Source organism: Saimiri boliviensis, chromosome 1, assembly GCF_048565385.1.
Source record: "Saimiri boliviensis isolate mSaiBol1 chromosome 1, mSaiBol1.pri, whole genome shotgun sequence".
Taxonomy (NCBI): domain Eukaryota; kingdom Metazoa; phylum Chordata; class Mammalia; order Primates; family Cebidae; genus Saimiri; species Saimiri boliviensis.
Genome location: NC_133449.1, coordinates 231,577,202 through 231,587,700, shown reverse-complemented (window position 1 = coordinate 231,587,700; position 10,499 = coordinate 231,577,202).

Sequence of the window (10,499 nt, the reverse complement as noted above, 5' to 3'; positions counted from 1 at the left end):
ACTGGACAAGCTGTACGTGGTAAGACACTTGTTCTGCTGAAATAGCTATGACATCGCTGGAGGAAAATCTTAGTGTACATGTATGTGTGTGTGTTGCATACACACACATTTACTTCAAGTCATAGTTCCTCTCCTCTTGCACTCCTTACTGCATCCCTCATATACCCACTCTAAATGACCAAGGCATAGCCCAAACATTTACATACAGATACATTTTGAAACCTTAGATTAAAAAGTTACCGCTGATAGAAAATCACTGAAGCATGGATTCTAGTAGTGGTGTATAACAAGCACAGAAATATTAGACCTGAACTACGCATCTCTCTCATTCTATTCTCTTGGTAGTTAAGACTTTATTCTTCTTCCCCATCCTGTCCCATTAAAAATGTTTTTACATTAAAATCTAGATAGAAACCTCAGGACTAGGCCAAGTTCCTACTTACAGGCATTTCTTCAAAAGCCTTCGGGGACACTCACTGTCCACTTTCATTATTCTATTCCACAGCTAAAGCACAGAATGGGGTCCCATGAAACTCAGCAAGAAGCCAGGCAACTTTATTCTATATCTTAGAATGCTATGAGCCAGCACTGTCCAATAAAGCTTTCTGTGATGATGTCCAATATAATAAACACAAGTCGCGTGTGGGTTTTGAGTACTTAACATGTGGCTGTTGTGACTGAGAAAGAGAATTATTGATTTTATCTAACTTAAATTTAAATAGCCACATGGTGCTGGTGGCTACCATACTGGACACTGTTGCAGTAAGTGAAAGACTTTCATTTGTTGTGTTTTCACTCGAAAGACTTATTACATAAAAAACATTCTTTAAAATGTTCTCTCTCTGTCTCTCTCTTATCTACACCCACACACACACACACACACAGAGAGAGAGATACATTAAATCTTAATCGTGCTTAACTCTGGATGAGCATCTATGGAGTCAGACATTCAAATATATTCTGAGTGAATAAACATGCTTATATTTAACACTTTTTACAATAAACAGGTAATATTTAAAAATCAGAAAAAGCTATAAACAAATATAGTCATTAAAACTATGCATCTGAAGATACACACCAATATGAAAAATAAACAGAAGCAAAACACAAAACAAAATACAAAATGCCATCTATATTTTTGGCCATACATACTAAAAAATTAGGTAGGTATATGTCAAAGCATTGTAAGGGAACATAATCCATGAACATAACCAGATGGAGTAACAGTTTATAAATGGATTTTATTCATGTTGAGTTGCATGAACATTTGTATATAAGTAAAGTCTTAGAAAAAAAATAAAGGTTGAAGAGCAATGTAATTTAAAGGACTGAGTGTAGGAATAATCTCATAAAACTTGAATGTTGGGAGCAAATAACTACCCATATGAATGGCAACCTGATGGCTGAGGGTATATGGAGGCTGACAGAATTCCAGTCGTGGTCTGTAATGGGAGATGTAACTAGAACTGAGAAATCCATGACTAAGAAAAAGAAGGGAAATGAATGTTTGTAAATGAGAATAAGAGAGCTAATGAGGAATAATGTTAATATTCAGTCAGTGAAAGACTTAAAGTTTTTCCAAGGCCATTGGCTGAGAGGCCAGAAAGGCTCAACATTGCTTTCCAGATGTGACCCATTCCTGAGGTTAGCATCAGTCATACTTAATTCACCTGGGCAACTGAAGCAATTGAAACAGTGGTTCTCAAACTATAAAATGAGATTCCTAAGCCCCATTCCCAGAGACTGAGAAATACTGATTTAAAAGAATAACTTGCTCTAAATGTCTGGTATAGGAAAAAGGATATGAACACTCTGAAGCTCTTTATGGATAAAATCTGTCTTCTATTTAATAAAGATGACTAAACAAGTTTTTGTTAGTTTGTTTTGAGACGGAGTCTCACTTTGTCACCCAGGCTGGAGGGCAGTGGCATGATCTCAGCTTACTGCAACCTCTGCCTCCTGCGTTTAAGTGATTCTCCTGCCTCAGCCTCCCAAGCAGCTGGAATTACAGGCGCACCCCACCACACCTGGCTAATTTTTGTATTTTTTTTTTTTTTTTTTTTTTTGAGACGGAGTTTCGCTCTTGTTACCCAGGCTGGAGTGCAATGGCGCGATCTCGGCTCACCCAACCTCTGCCTCCTGGGTTCAGGCAATTCTCCTGCCTCAGCCTCCTGAGTAGCTGGGATTACAGGCACGAGCCACCATGCCCAGCTAATTTTTCGTATTTTTAGTAGAGACGGGGTTTCACCATGTTGACCAGGATGGTCTCAATCTCTTGACCTCGTGATCCACCCACCTCGGCCTCCCAAAGTGCTGGGATTACAGGCTTGAGCCACCGCGCCCGGCAATTTTTGTATTTTTAGTAGAGATGGGATTTCACCATGTTGGCCAGCCTGGTCTTGAATTCCTGACCTCAAGCGATCTATCTGCCTTGGACTCCCAAAGTGCTGAGATTACAGGTGTGAGCCTCTGCACCTGGCCTAAACAAGTTTTTTTGATGACTTGGGGAACTCTGAGCGTAGCCCCTAATTGTTTCATAAATTTAATAAATAAGGAGGACTGGAAAAGCTGTCTTTAAACATGTGAGGACCTGTCAGGCAATAAAGGTTGAAGACTTGCTTTGTGTGACATTAATGATAAGCCAGAAGGGAGACGGTTTCAGTGAAGAAAAGGGATGCCATAGAAGGTGGTGGGCATCCTCTTTGTAAGCTAGGCTAAATGACAATTTGGTCTATAATTTGCATGAATAATTTAACCAGCAACAATAAGATTAGATGACCAGTAACCTCCCTTTCTACCTTGATACAGCCTACCTGACACCTAGTAGAATTTACTACTGTTACAAAATAGAACTCAAAGTTCATTTGAAAGTATTTCATTTTATGTATAATTGCTTCATGGTGATTGGTTCATCATGATTACATAAGCAACTTACATTAATATGATTTTCACTTTTGCATGGAAAATCGTTTGATTCCTCTCTCATTTTTCTGGTACCTAAAGTCAAAGTTGATATTGCATTTCCCTCTCACCATTCCAGAATCAGTTATTCAACAAATAATTTTTGCCATCAAGTAAGTGTCAGGCATCATGCATTCAGGCCAGAAAATAGCTAAACTAATCATCAATACACACAAATTAAGAAACAAAAGTCCTGAATGTTATTCTCCCCAAACTCAGGTTTCATTGACTCAATCTATCCCTGTGCTCTGGGGCAGACTGTCCCGGATTACACTCCTAGAGACCCCCCCACTCCCCAGTTTTCCCTCTTACCCTCATCCCCATTACCTGAGAGGTGCTTGAGCAACATGTCCAGCTGCTGCTTCTCCCCAGACCTGACCGGAAGTGCAGGTGTTTCTGATGCTGTGAAGATTGGGGGCCAGGAGGATAAGGATTGCCTGTCTAGAGGGGACAACAGAATAACGGGATTACCATAGGAAGGAAGAAAACTCGGGGCAGGATATTACACAGTAAGAATGAACTCTGGGAATTTTAAAGCAGAGGACTAGAGCTAGGAAAGGAAAAGGGGTGGTTTTTTTCTCTCTTTTTTTTTTTTTAACAAGTCCTACTGGAACACCAGAAAACAAAGGTGACTCCAGAGCCCAGGGCTTGAGCTTCCTGTAGGAGAAGTCAGCCATACCTAAAGGTATCTCTATATACTTAGCAGCTGTGTAGCAATCAATCCCTCAGGAAACCTGTAGGATATCACTCTAGAAAAGATGATGTTTAAAGAGGGGGCCTTTGGGAAGGGAGGCAATCACCACTGATACGTTTTTTTCTTTTGTTATTGTGAAATATGTCCAAGAAATAAGCATGTATAAGATACAGTATAAAGAACAAGAAAACAAACATCTGTGTTCCCACCTCCCGAAGAAAGAATATTTTCTTCACCCCTCTTGCTCTAGCTCCTTGAGCATTCCCAGTTAAACTAGATTCTTCTCAGGTGTAGTATAATTTCCTTAAACTGCAGAAGGCCCCTGTGCAAACTCTACCCACAACATCACTCTAACTTGCCTCTTACTGCTTAAAAGTTCTTTTCATGAATTAAGATAAAAGCATTCTTTCTATACTAAAATTAAAGAGTTTAAAATAGAAAGTTAGCATATTGCTGTAAGTCTACTTAGTCAAAATGTAAATGATCCCAGCTAATTTCCTATTTTAATAGGGGAAAGGAATTTGAAAGATGAGGTCCTATAATCTTGAATATATTGAGGCAGGAAGAAAGCTGACAGCTCAACAAAAACTTCACATACTTCACCAGTTTCCCTTGGACTTGAACAATTAGCCTTCATGCACACATAAAGAGAGGGTAGGAGCAGAGATACTTCCTCGTCTGTGGACCTGCGCTCACCTGAGCAGCCACTAGGCTGCCCATTCTTGTCATTCTCCCATGTGGTCACAAACACCTGGCATTGCCTTGGCAACAAAATAAATATGCCGGAACTAACCCCTCAGGCTTCTAAGTCATTAGCCATTTGTTCCACTAACATTACATAAGAAACTGGTACTTTCTGAATCTAATCAATCCAACCAAAATTTACTGAGTGCTTCCTATACGAGCATATGTCTGGGTTGTCTATTTTCTCTCTAATTTCTCCTTTTTGGTTAGATGACATACAAACCCCATGGGAAAGCCTAGCATCTAGCTCCCCTCTCCCTGCTTTTATTTTCTTAATTGTTTAAGGATAGGAATGAGAATTCTTTTGCACAGCCACGTCTATAAGAAATTATATCCTTGCATGTTCCAATTTTTCTTTCCTACTCTGGAAAACAATTCCTACAGAGTCCCAATCCTTTCCCTGGGTCCTATTACAAGGAAGCTAGTGACATTGTCAGTGGCAGCAGCTCTTCAGCAGAGCATTGATATCATGAGCTTACCTTTTCACCACCTTAACACAATGCTGACTTGACTCAGAATCAGAGCCCCTATCTCCAGAAAAAAAAAGGGGCAAGAAACAGATTAGACAAAGACCAGTCCAAGCATTTGATTATGTTTAACCTGAGTTGCCCCACACTAGTAAGCAATGACCACTTAGTAGAAATGGTCAGCACTGGGAAAGAACTTCAGATTTTAGATGAGGAAATAGAAACGCACAGCTGCGATTCTATTGAATCTCTAGGCGCTCTCCTAGAGATTCACTTCACTCATAGTGACATTTGTGTGAGCAAGAAAAAAAAATGCTAGTTGTGTTAAGCCAGAGGAATAAATTTTATCTGGTACCATAGCATAGCTAAGTGACAGAACTAAAAACACAGTCAGGTAATGGCTGACCAAGGACTAGAACTATGTTTTCCAAACCATGCATTTCTTCTGGGTCCCCAAATACAGGAGAGTTGTGACTGGACAAGGATCGGTCTTCAACAACTAAAAAACAAACTACCTCTCTGAGAAGCAACGATCTCCTAACCTGAACCCAAAACAACCTCTATCAGAAGCCCACAGTGCTTCCTCTGGAGTTCTGCCTAAGGAGAAAATTCTCATCATCACTCTTCAAATCTAAAATGGCTTATGGCACACGACCAGTTCTCAGAGAAACCACTAGGTTTAAAATGAAAATGAAGCTCTTAAGTCTTCCAACAGGGAAATCTAAGATAGCTGGTTTCCTGGCAAGTGTGTGCTCCTCCCTTCATTGTGGGAGACAATCCAGTCACTGGAGTTTCTAAAAGAGGCATATTAACTCTTCCAAGATAACAGGGCATCATTTACTAAATTACCTTTTCAAAGACATTACATGGTACCCCAGTTCTTTGGAAAAGGTAATTAGCTTCCCATGGGTGACTAGTTTACTCCAAGTGAGCACTGTGCTCATCAGAGGACAAGGATGATCTCTTTTTGTGGGAATAAAAACATTATCTTGCTTGTCAGGAGTGATTTAATTTTTACCTTAATAATGAGGTAAACTCTTTACGTATTTTTAGTTGGTAACTACCCCACCATGATAATAGATCATAGCAAGTGCAATAAGCTGGGAGCTTTAACACCAGCACATTTGACCTAAATTCAACTTCATAAGCATCTATTGCACACCTAATATGTGTCAGAGTCTATGCTAGATATTGGGGAATCACATTGCTCAAATGTATCCATTTGGGGAACATCAGAGATAGTAAAACTCTATATCAGATTACGAATGGCTATTAAAGTGAGTCTGGCAAGTGGCCCACCATGTCTTACCCTGGTCATTAGAGAGACTTGAATCTGGTTAATGATTCCACATTGAAGAGGTTAGTGGAGAATTTACTAAGAATATATATAAACACAAGAAACAGACTTTATAGATCTGAAAATAAGAGCCACAAGGAAAGGTCAAAATAATTTCAACAGAATAAAACAAAAGTGGAGAATAAAAGTCCTAGAGGGTGACCTTGTTATCCTTATAGACCCAGTTCCTGAAGGAAGCCTGGCCAGACATTCTACCCCACAATGATCTCCTGCTTCTCCGAGTTTCCATTGCATTTGATATATAGATCAGAGTACTTAGAACTTGATCAATCCATCATAAATTGCCTTGTAGGGTTTTCTTTTTAAAACATATTTGTCTTATCTCTCCAATTATATGATAAGCTCCTTCAAGAGCTTGGATGTTATATATTTCCCTGGTACCCCCACCTACATGCCTTGCCAACAAGCACACACAAAATATTGTTGACTTACACGTAAGTATGGAAAACATGTTAAATGAGAAAAGTAAGAGTATTTATCACTGAGAAAATAAGATTATGGCAGAGATAATGTTCTATTCACCGGATATTCATGTGTTCCACATTTGCTAGTCCTCTTGCAATCAGGGGAAGCCTTGTAATTATTTCTTACTTACTGGACCTTGAGTAGAAGTTTCTAGACCAAAGCATTAAGAACTAGTTTAAACTTCCAGTTTGTTCCTCCTCCCATAAAGACCATGGAAACCCCATAATGGGGTGATTAAGTCACAACATGAAACCTGCTTGGATCACCGGACGTGGAGAGGCACTCTCCTAGAGATTCACTTCACTCATAGTGACATTTGTGTGAGCGAGAAAAAAAAACCCTAGTTGTGTTAAGCCAGAGGAATAAATTTTATCTGGTACCATAGCATAGCTTAGGGGTATTACACTGACTGATATTAATAAAAGAAGACGAAAAAGCAAAAATCATTTCAGTAGTAAGAGCTGTGACATGAAGTCTTTCCTGAGGTAAGACTACAGGAAGAACCAGGAGACAAGAGACAGCCTAGGCTCGATGAAAGGAAGGACTTCTGGCAGGCCAATGAAAGACGCCTACCTTGCATTCAAAGAGAGCCTGCAAGTCCACTTGGTGAGAAATAAAAGAGGGACAACTGTGGTCAGGAAATTTGAATGAGATGATTTCAAAGGTCCCTTCAAATGCTAAGATTTTATGATCTATGATTGGCACTGGATTCCTAATATGTGGAGGCCAGAAAAAGGACATGCAGTTTATGCTAAGTTGTAATTCTTTTAATAATACATAAAAGCGCCATCAAAATATCTCCCTATAAAATCTTGCAAGGACAGACAAGAAAAGCACCAAAAGACTCAAGATCCTCTTCCTTCCGCTGTCCATCTACAATGCCACCCCTTTCAAAGTAGTCTGAGGGCTATTTCACAAGTTTCTTGCCACCTCAGCCCAGAGCTTGTGTCACAAGGAGACGACTTCATTGATAAAGATTTCTCACGGGATTAAGAGTCTTCTTGGTGGCTGAGCTACCTTGAATTAACCTCTGGAAAGAGGGTGAGGTTCCATAGGACAGGAGCGTTTCTAGACTCTTGAAACCATGTGTTATTTCGATGCAGTTATCACGTCCTAACAAAGCATCTCTTTTTAAATTACAAGAGTGGACTGTTAAACTTCTAAGTAAAGATACTGAGTTTTATTCCCTGAAAATATTTTAACAATAAAGGAAATGTCTATATGTTACACACACAATGGTAATGCTTAATGACCCAAAAATGTAACTTAAAGAACGATCTTTGCCACTTACTAGGGATATGACCTTTGGCAAGTTACTTAGCCTTCGTGAGTCTCAATTTCTTCCTCTATACAACAGGGATTGAAATATCTACTTCATAATGGTGCCATGATTTAAATGAGATAACGAGCTGTGTAAACTAAAAGATGGAGTTCAAATGCAAGGTACTGGAGTGAGAGTAATGAAATAATACCCTCTAAAAATGTTATTTTTGAAATCAATGTTGGAGTACCTAAGCATTAAGATAATAACTAATTAAGATAATGAATAAAGCAAGGGTAGCAAAAAGAGAGACCAGTTCAGCATCACTTAACTCATTCAGAATTGCACAATTAGCAAATCTAAAAAGAACTTATTTTAATTTCAGTATATCTATGTTTTGTTTTATAATTTAATAATATTTTTATTTTTAATTTCATAAGGATCACATATAATCTTTTCCGTGTTAAAGAGCATCTATAGTTCTTAATCTGACCTTGAGTTTATCTTAAATAGATTCAATAAAAACTAGGAGGAACAAAAGTACATAAAGCCCTGTGACATTTCAGTGAAAGATACAAAGAACATATACTATATATGTCATGTGGGTTAATTATCTATTTCCTTATTGTATTACTTCAACACAGAACTGAGAGGGATTGCAACAAGTATATCTCAAATACACTTGTATCTCAAATCCAATGTGGGTCTGAACTTCAGACCCATATACGGGATATTTGATCACGTGAATGGAAGATGCAGCTTAACCGTACAAACAGCTAATTATCCCTGCTTAAGGACAAACCACTAATGGGCGCAGGGCTCAGAAGGCCAAGGGTGTGAAGTGCGGTCCCCATGACATCACTTGTATAGCATGTATGACATCATCAAAATCAAAAGATGGCCCTCTGTGTAGCTCATACCCAAAACTCCTTAATAGCACTTTTTGGTAAGTCTTCTAAATCCATGCCTTGTTTTGATAGTGCACACATTAGAAAGAGCCAAAGGCATTGTTCCGTGTCTCTCTGTAATGGCCACATGCTAAATTGGCCATGGTTCCTATAGTAAAAGCTCTGTACTGAAGAGACTTAGCAGAAAGCCAGGCAGGGGGTGCCCCCCTTTGTTGCAGATTTCATTTTTAAAATAAGTCATAATTTCTGCATTGGATACAAAGATGGGTTTACAGCTATTAGCCATCATATTAATAATTTAGAAAATGCATGCCCAATCACTTATGTCTTTTCAATTCCCTATGAACACAGCTGCAACCCACATTAGAAGTGAGGGTGAATGGATATTTTTCAGATGAGATATTTGGGCTGAATTATTAGGGTAGCCTGTACTACAAAATTACTAATAAACATTGCTTCTGGCTCAATTTAGCCTGAACTCAGTGAACCTAGCCAATGGTGAGAAATCAAAAACTCCGAAATGCCCAGTGAATGAATCTAACTAATCAAGGAACCCTGTAGGAAGTAGATGCCAGGATTAATGAGCCAGTAGTTTCACCATGCCATGCTGTTATTTCTTCACATAAATGCCCTCAGATGAGATTATCTTTATGTCATGAAAAGGAGAAAAGGAAGGTTACATTATTTCAACTGACAGATTAACTACTGCCATTACTAGAATACACATATTTGTGGGCTAAGTTTTTTCTTTATCCTAAAAAATTAGATGTAAGGTCCACAATATAAATTAAAAACACATTTACATTTTGGGGAAAAGCTGTCATTGGGAGCACCAAACATAAATTGTCCCAAAGTTAGAATTTCCTCTGTATGTCTATATGCCCATCTACCTTGATTTACCCAAACTGCTCTGCATGCTGTTTTGCATTCAATATCTAACATCGTCTTCAGCAGGTTGCATTCCCACATCATATTTCTGCCACCATCAACAAAAGATAATCTAAGTGCAACATTATTACTATGCCATCCCTTGTCTGGCCTGTATGATGTTTAGTACCAATACTGAGGAAAAAAAATAAAGATACAAGAATGAACTTGTATATTAAAATGAATCAATCATATGGTTACATCATAATGGATTGAGTGTTTCCAGCTAGTATGTGGTGACCGTATTCAATACCAAACAGGCTACTCAGCAAAAAGTATAATTAGAGGCAACATCTAGTAGGTTGGACTTACCTACTTTGTGTTCTGATACTATTCAACGTTAGTGTCTTGATTCCCTTATTAAATTTAATTAATTATTATGAGATTTTTAACAATTTTGAGTCAGAATTGCTGTTAATGATGAGTAAAAAAAATATGAAGCATTATTCTGTCGTTAGATTTTTCTCCCTCAAAAAGCAAAAATATTTTAGTCTTGTGATTGAGATTCTTATTCTCTTTTTATCTTTGCTAAACTGTCAACCTTAACAATTTAGGCCAGCTTGCCTTCCTTTAACCTAATGGCATATATGACTTTAAAATGTTCAGGATTCTTAATACAAAAATCTATTGCTATAGAAACAAATGTTAGCCCAGAGTCAGGTCAAGTGAAAAACTCTGTATAGTTTCATTATAATATTGATAAATAAACACTACA